We start from the raw sequence: 10,000 nt of genomic DNA on the forward strand, positions 1-10,000 counted from the left end.
GCACGTAGAGAACAAGAAAAAAGAAGAAAAAGAAAGTGGAGGAGGAAGAGAAAGAAAAGGAGAAAAATAATAATTATAAAGAGGAATAAATTATGAATTATATGAAAAAGAGAAAAGTAATATTATTTTACTCTATCTTACATTATTAACTAGCGGGACCCGTGTCCCGGCAGTATTCAGGAAAATTGAATACGCAAAAAAAAACAACAAAAAACAAAAAAGAAAAAGAAAAAAACAAAAAAAACAAAACGCACCCGTAGACCCATATTATTTAATTGTGAAAAGGGGAGGATTTTATGGGCCTTTATAATTAATATTTTCTATACAAAGTGCTATTCAATACCGTTATTTATTTAATAAAACAGTGTTTGTGATTAGTATATGAAAAGGATAAACGCCACGTAGAAGGTAATTATTTAAATAATAATAATAATAATAATAATAATAATAATAATAATGAAAATAATAATAATAATAATGAAAATAAAAATAATGCTATTACTATTAATAACAGTAATAACAGTAATTATTATCATAATAATGAAAATATTAATGCCTATAACAACAACAATAATTAATAATAACATAATGATAAAAACAACAACAACAATAATAATAATAATAATAATAATAATAATAATAATAATAATAATGGTAATACTATTAATAACAATAGCAATAATAATAGGAATAATAATAATTATAAAGATATTAATTTTAATAACAACAGAATCACGTTCGGCTAATACCGCATAAAATAATCGAGAAGTCTCAAAGACTTCGAAAAGATTAAGGCGAAAAAGCACTAAGCGAACCTTCATTGGGAGAGTGCGTAGTGTATTGCAACGCTGAGGAGACGTATTGCCACTCAAATTTTTGGAGAATATCAACTGTCGTTGCCAGCAAAAAAATCTAACGATAAACGGCCGTGAACTCGTTAATCGATTGAATGTAGGGCACATTTTGCTATGTATATTATGTGAATGTCTTTGACAGGAAAAATTTCATTTTTTTTTTATTTGGATATGTTTTTATCAGAAAACACAATCGGGTTATTTGTTGTTTTCTTACCCAGTCAATTTCCAGTTTCCTTAGTAAGTTAATATAACGTACGTTATAAGACGAAGGATGATCCTAATTGGATCTATACTGTATTTATCTTATGGTGTTCTGGGGTTGAGTAAGATGACATGCTATTAAGAAATAGTCACTCCTACTCTCACGTTGAAATTAATGTAGTAAAAAGATAAACGCAAAATTAATTGTTTATATTATAGCAAAATAGTTTTTCTTAAATCTGTATCAGTGAACAGAGGTTAATTGCGTGTAATAGATTTTTGACGGGTGGCGTTAATCTATAGGATCTTGTTGTTGTTGCGAGCCTGTCTCTATTTTATCGTTATTTTCCCGGCAAGTGCTCGTCTGAGCTCCAATCTATGATCCCCCCTCGTCAAACATTCACGAGAAACACTCGTCTGGCTTAAAACACTATCAATAATTTTCCCCACTCTTTATCTGTGCCTAAACCTAAACGCAGATTCAATGAACAAAGCTTTTTTCTTAGAACTGCACGCCTGTGGAACTCTATTCCGTTTACCTTCTTTCCAGCTGATTAAAATATGGCCGTCTTCAAGTCCAACGTAAACAAGTTCTTGATGAGCCGTTCCTCCTAAGTAATCTAATTTATCAAATTTACACTTCTAACGATTACTATGATATTGTCCTTTTGACCATTGTATGCTCTTTAACCCTTACCCTTGAGTGGCCTCTAAGCCTTGATAAGTGGTGATTCACTTGTAAAAAAGCAAAAACCAAAACAAAAACCCTCGGGTTTTATCTTGAAAAGTGAACAAATATTGTTTTAGAAAGCGACGTATGTTTATTAGTTGTAGCAGTAATATAAACGTTTGCCACAAGATGGTGTAAAGCTGAAAGCTATGGGGAGATAACTGTAGAAATCTTATGTTTACAAAAACGAAAAATATGAAAAAAAAGGATTTAAAATATACTTTAGTTTTTATGGGGTTACTCTTTATATCTATTTGCTATTAACAAATGGCCATTTGCCAAGAGGTATGCCCGTAAACAACATAAAACATGGCCAGTAGAAGAAGAATCATGAAAGTGTTTTATTTTTCGAAGTAATCGCAGAAAGTTGAAAGGAAGTGGGTGTGGGGTCTTTGGTTTATGGACGCATGATAGAAGATAAATTAACAAATTTGTAACAAAAGTCGAGATATAATATTATTATTTACATGCCAACGTGTTTTAGGATAAGTTTCCGAATTTTCTGGCAAGAGACTGTGAAAAAAGAAACACACACACACACACACACACACACACACACACACACACACACACACACACACACACACACACACACACACACACAATAACAGCAACAACAAACTAACCATTTTCATTTCACGTTTTGCTTATACAAGTCTTGTAAAACTAAGCTTCGAAAAACGAGCAAAGTAGCTTCATATGAACTTATTTTTGAAAGTTGATTTGAATGTTATTTTGATCCAGATTCATATAAATCAGACTATCCATTCACGTGTAATCACCTTTTTCTTCAGCCTATTCCTTCTGCTACACTTTTTGTTTCCAAGTAAGGTCTATGACTTACTTGCAGTTTCATCAAATACTTTTGCAAGCAAAATCCGATCCCGCATTTTGCTAATTCCTACCCTCTGATGAGAAGGAAATTATTCCTTCTAAACTCCGCGGATTAAGGACTATCCACTTCTTTAGTGTTTCCTTTTCAAATTAAATATGTTTTCACTCTTTTTCAAGTGTTTTTTAACATGTTTTATTAACTATTTGCTCTTATATATATATATATATATATATATATATATATATATATATATATATGTGTATATATATATATATATATATATATATATATATATATATATATATATATATATTTAAAAGGAACAAACCGAGTTATGTGTTCATAAAAAAACTGAAGTGCTGGAGGAAGTCTCGAAATAAAGACGGAACGTTGATGAACACATAACTCAGTTTGTTCCTTTTTATTTCTCTATTTCGTCGGAATAATATTTCCATTATTTTCATCATGTGCATATATAGAAATTATTGTTTCCAGTCATCTCATTGTATTGCTAGGCATCTATTTCATTATCCATTTAACTCTATCCTTATAACGTACACACACACACACACACACACACACACACACACACACACACACACACACACACACACACACACACACACACACACACACATACGCGTGTGTGTGTGTGTTTGCGTGTGTATGCGTGTTTATTGGAACGATTTTATTAGGAATCGGACAAATCGAAACTTTTGGGAATCTCAGTATCGGAATCAGGAGAATATAAGTCTCATGTCCGATTCCAAAACGATTTTCTGATTTTTATCCCCCTAACAATTATCAAGAAACACAGATGTTTTTATTTATTTAATAATCAGAAGATCCTTTTTTATAACATAAAATTAAGGGATGGGGGAGAAGTAATTCTATTTTCAGACTTAATGTTGATTTTCTCGGTCCAATTTAATTATTTTATTAGTAAATTATGGCAAACAAAGTAAATAATACGGAGTTCTCTTCTTCATAACCGATTGGGAACCATTTTGAACGGTGAAGATGTTTGTTTTGACTTCTTAGTTTTAATCTGAACATGAATACGAAATTTTGGAAAGATATCTATAAATTTTTTCAATAATTAAAGATGGTGACATAAGACCGATTCCACCGGCGGGGGGCATAATCCGATGGTTTTCATTTGCAGTAGATGCCCACAAACACTGCGGTAACGAAGTGCATTTTATTCTTATGTTTCTGTGAAATTTAAATATCCCCATTTCTTTTTAACAACATTTTTTCTTTCCCATTCCGGGGGAAAAAATCCTTCCAACCATTTTCCGAGTAATATATTTTTGCCTTTGGTGTGTTGTTTAATGGGTACCCGCTATTCAACGAAACGCGCGTGAGACGTACTTCATAAATATATGAATACCATATTTTGAGTGATAATTAAGTACATCTGATTTTGGAATGTTCACTGACTATATATATATATATATATATATATATATATATATATATATATATATATATGTATGTGTGTGTGTGTGTGTGTGTATGAGTGAGTGAGTGTGTGTGTGTGTGTGTACGTGTGTGTGTAACTAGTTGACCGAAACATACCTATGATTGTGTAGCAACATATCACTGTTTATGTAAAAACAAATAAGGAATATATATATATATATATATATATATATATATATATATATATATATATATATATATATATATATATTGAAATATAATATTTTAATTTTGTATTCAAATAATATAATTATTTCCAACGCAAAGCAAGTTAAGCATTCATCCTCTCACCTTTTCTTCTTCTCTTTCTCTCTCTCACCCTCTCTCTCTCTCCCTCTCTCTCTCCCTGCGTAACTGTTCGCATCGAATTTGTACTAATATCTAAAATTAAAAGTATATATATATATATATATATATATATATATATATATATATATATATATATATATATATGATGAAAATAGTGGAAATAGTATTCCGACAAAATAGAGAAATAAAAAGGAACAAAACGTATTATGTGTTCATCAACGTTTCATCTTTATTTATTTTACATCCAGAGGAAGTCTCGAAATAAAGACGAGACGTTGATGAACACATAATACGTTGTGTTCCTTTTTATTTCTCTCTCTCTCTCTCTCTCTCTCTCTCTCTCTCTCTCTACATATATATATATATATATATATATATATATATATATATATATATATATATATATATATGGGTCGCGAAACATTTGTAACGGACAATGAAAATACAGTACTTTTTGCTATCTATCCAACCTTTGTTGTCTTGATTTTGTGAAAGTAATATATATATATATATATATATATATATATATATATATATATATATATATGTATATATATATATATATATATAGTGTGTGTGTGTGTGTGTGTGTGTGTGTGTGTTGGGACGATTAATCGGAATTTTTTTAAAAGTAAAATCTTCCATTGCTGGTAATAATGATAAAATAAAAAAAATATGTATTGATTTTTAAATCACCAGTGAAGCTAAAATCGATGGATCATCCTCCACAAATGTTCATTGACGTTTAGGAAAATATCTGCATATTTAAATTGCTTTGTATCGGAATCGGGAATTTAGCACGGAATCGGTAATTGTATCGGAATCGGGAAAAATATTGGAATCATCCCATCACTAATATATATATATATATATATATATATATATATATATATATATATATATATATATATATATATATATATATATATATTGCGGAATGGTAATCATCACTTCATGTATTCGCCTTTTCTTGGTTTGGTTGTATAGACTTGCTCTTTAACCAACCCGAGAGAAAAAAATCGCAGGGCGTTAAGTCAGAACTTCTGGCAGGCCATTTGTGCGTTGTGCGATCCATTCATTTTCCAGGGAACTGAGCATCCTTCCATTGACGAACAACAATAAAAACAAAGTATCTCAGTAAGTTGAGAGATGAAATTTGGCCATTTATTAGTGCCTGGGAAAATACTGAAGATTTGATTTTTATACAAGATGAAGCTCCTCCACAAAGGTCAGACTTGTAGTCGCTCTCCTCACCCAATTGCAACATCTTTGAGAATTTCTTTTACGGCGTGATCTACGCCAACATTACCCGGCAGCCTAGAAAACAATCGAACGCTGTCATCGTGGAGGCGAGTGACATTTCACGCTCACGTCGTCTGATCGTAAAATATGATATTTTAATTCATGCAGATTTCGTATTTATTATTTTAGAGCCAAAACTCTATTCATTATGATATTGTACCTAATATATAGTAGTGATTTCAAAAGTTAAAATATATATATGACTTGGGTGGGATCGGTTAAAACCGAAACAGAAAAATTAAACTCTTTAGCGATATTCGCTACTATCTTACGTAAGGACACATAGGTATCAAAACTACGAGAATCAACGCAATTAAACGCATAAATGTATATTTGCCCATGCTTAACGGATATAAATTAAGTCGGCAAACACCTGCCAAGTTTTAATTTTTTAATTTTAATCTCTTTGCAATTATTTTCCGGCTCACAACATATTCGGATTAGTCTAAGAACTCCATAGATTTGAGCCTGTAGACCAAAAATTGGCAGTGTAGTTTGGTAGAAACCTTCCGCACGCGCGCGCGCACACACACACACACACACACACACACACACACACACACACACACACACACGCACATAAACGCACACACACAGATAATGTCACTTTTATGCATATATATAGCTTTCCACAATCAAACAACGCTGTAGCTCACACGCACCATGAATTAAAACCAGGAATCTTAAAAGTTTCGGTCTGCGGTTTTCATGGTTTGTGTGAGTTGCGGTGTTATTTGATTGCAGAAATATATATATATATATATATATATATATATATATATATATATATATATATATATAGAGAGAGAGAGAGAGAGAGAGAGAGAGAGAGAGAGAGAGAGAGAGTAAGTGCGCGCACATGCGTGTATGTGCGAGAGATCAGAATAGGGAAATATTAGGTCGGGTTAGGGCAACACGATCGAGTTTTCTAGATAAAACGATAAATAACGCTAAACGTTGCGATATAAATCTACGCCGAATCAGTGATGAAGCGGCTGCTCGCCGTCGAAAACAAACCCATTTACGCATATTGTGTGACGCTCGTGCGTTTGATGTCCAAATGACCCGAAGCGCAAAGCAGATGACAATAATAAAGAATGGATGCAGTCGCTAAGGAGCAGCAGACCCCCCAACCTCACCATTTTCTTTCCGTCGCTAACGCTTGGGTGTTTCAATGCACACCAAAGCCGCCCTCTCCCTCCGGCAATGTCCATTAATCCTGTTCTTCCGAAGATCTACCACCACCGATATATCCTCTGAAGAGCTTGTTAGGGGAGGAGTCCGTCGGGGATTGATTGATAGTGGAAACAGAAGAGTTAGGAACAGAAAGAGAGAATAAAAACGTAAAGAAGTGAAGAGAGTGAGGATGAAGAGGTTATTATGGGAATAAGGAAACAGAATAATCGATACTTTACATAAAAGAAATCACGAAGAGAGAGAAAGAGAGAGAGAGAGAGGGAGAGAGAGAAAGAGTGGGAGAGAAATAGAGGAAGAAAAGAAGGCGAGAGAGGAGAGATGTTTTAGAAAAGAGAGTGAGAGGATAGAATGAAGTAAAATAGTGATAGATACGAAGAAATTAAAGAAAACAAGAACATAACAGAAGAAAAAAAAGAATATGAGAAAATAGAATATATATATATATATATATATATATATATATATATATATATATATATATATATATATATAATATAAAGCTGAATGTGTACGTGTGTGTGTGTGAGGTCACGAATAGGCTCTTATATGGTTGACTATTTTAAAAAACTGATTACATATAATGATAGAAGATGTATAGAGACACAGGAATGGGTATGTTTGACCTGTCAGAACGGTGGTTCATTAAAATTGTGGGGTGTGCGTTCGCGCCTGGTCCACAAAGTATGGAAATAACAAATTAAAAAAAAACGTTTACAAGTGTTTTTTATATAGATGTACATAATAATACTTTGATAAGTATGTTTTAACTTAAATTGGGATGGTATAATAAAATTGTGGGGTCTGCGTTCGCGCCTGGCCTCCATAGAATGGAAATAGGCACAAACTTTAATAAAGACTTTTCATATCTATCTGCGTAAGTCTACTTTGATAATTATGTTTCAGTTTGAAGATATATGGTATAATAGCATTATGGGGTGTTCGTTCGCGCCTGACCTCTATAGAATGGAAATATGTCTTAAAGTTTAACAAGTTTTTTTTTTTTGTATAGATCCACAGAATATTGTGATAAGTGTTTCAGTGTGAACAGGTATGGTATAATAAATTATGGGGTTTATCTATTTTATTTTTACTTTCATCATATTTTGCTTTGGTTTTGATACCCCGAAATTCGAAGCTATCTCTTTATAACCCTTCCTTTTCATAACCTATCATACTTTCATAAATCAGAGTCCATTTTCTGTAGGCTGCTTTTGAACCCAGTCAACGACGGGTACTTTGCTAGTATATATATATATATATATATATATATATATATATATATATATATATATATATATAAAGTTTATTGTTCGACTGTATACTTCAAACTGTTTTTTGGAATATTCAGTCGAACAATAAATTTCGATTGTAAAGTTCAACTTACAGTTTTAATTTTCTTTCTCTTATAATAAGCTCTACTCTCTATTGCGTATTGAGCTTTTTTAATTCGGTTGGAATTAAATATTCTATACATAAATACTCTTATTTATATTAGTTTGAAGTTTACCATAGCGTATATCACGTAAACACTACATCCCTTTGTTTTCATTAATATATATATATATATATATATATATATATATACTAGGGGGTGGGGGCGCCCAGCTTTGCCCGGGACGTAAAATACGCTTAAATATGATTTTAATTAGTCCAGATTTCGTACATATTATAGAGTCGTGATTTCAAAAGTAAAAAAAGTATATGGGTGCTATCAGTTAAAATCGAAATCGAAACTGTAGCATTCAAAGCTGGTGACGTTACGTAACACGAATACGAGCTGATAAAAAAATTAAACATTAAACATAACCTAAGATGAATGTACAAAATGTATAAAGATTGACCCCTTAAAAACTAAATTAACCGGCGAAAGAGCCATATATGTTCGTAAAACAATCCAATCGTTTGAGGCCTCTAGCGCGGCTCTGCGACTTTTAGTTTCGGAGGAGAGTTTGAAAATATGGAGAAAGACTTTTATATCTTAATTACACACACACACACACACACACACACACACACACACACACACACACACACACACATATATATATATATATATATATATATATATATATATATATATATATATGAACAAATGGTTAATAAAACATGTTAAAAGACATCTTGAAAAAGAGTTAAAAACATATTTAATTTTAAAAAGGAAACACAAGATAAGTGGATAGTCCTTAATCCGCGGAGTTTCGAAGAAATACTCTCCTTCTCATCAGAGGGCAGGAATTAGCAAAGTGCGGGATCGGATTTTGCATGTAAAAGTATTTAATGAAATACCATTCTTGGATTTTTCACCCTTCACCGGACTATCCATTCATGTGAAATCTTTTTATCATTTTTCTTTTACCTCCTATTCCCTTTACCTCACCCTTTTTTTAACCAAGTAAGATCTGTGACTTACTTGTAGTTTCATTAAATACTTTTACATGCAAAATCCGATCCCGCATTTTGCTAATTCCTGCCCTCTGATGAGAAGGAGAGTATTTCTTCGAAACTCCGCGGATTAAGGACTATCCACTTATCTTGTGCTTCCTTTTTAAAATTAAATATGTTTTTAACTCTTTTTCAAGGTGTCTTTTAACATGTTTTATTAATCATTTGTTCGTATTATAAGCTCTATTTCCTTTTCGGTTTTATTGAGCTTTTACATCTGGTTGAGATTACTTTACTTGTAAATATTAACTCTTTAATATTTATAATATATTTTAAGTTTACCATTTTGATTACCTTGGTAAACTTATTGTAATTTATATATATATATATATATATATATATATATATATATATATATACAAGGAGCGTTCACAAATAGGGTTCACCTATATTCATCTAGTTAACTACATGTACTGACGACCTGGATATGCTAAATTCAAATCCAGTTCTTTCCAGGAAACTACTTTCTCCTATAAGTACCTGATTTCTTCCTGGAAAGAATTTCAACTGGAAAAATGTCAGAAAAATGATAACCATAGATTCATCTGTATTATCCACTAGCAGTTGTTTTGTCGTATCAAGATTGTTCAGTGTGGATTCAAAACCAATATGCAATATTCAACAGTCAAGCATCGTAACGAC

The sequence above is a fragment of the Euprymna scolopes genome, chromosome 38, assembly GCF_053919585.1.
Source record: "Euprymna scolopes isolate OS-2025 chromosome 38, ASM5391958v1, whole genome shotgun sequence".
NCBI classification, from domain to species: Eukaryota; Metazoa; Mollusca; class Cephalopoda; order Sepiida; family Sepiolidae; genus Euprymna; species Euprymna scolopes.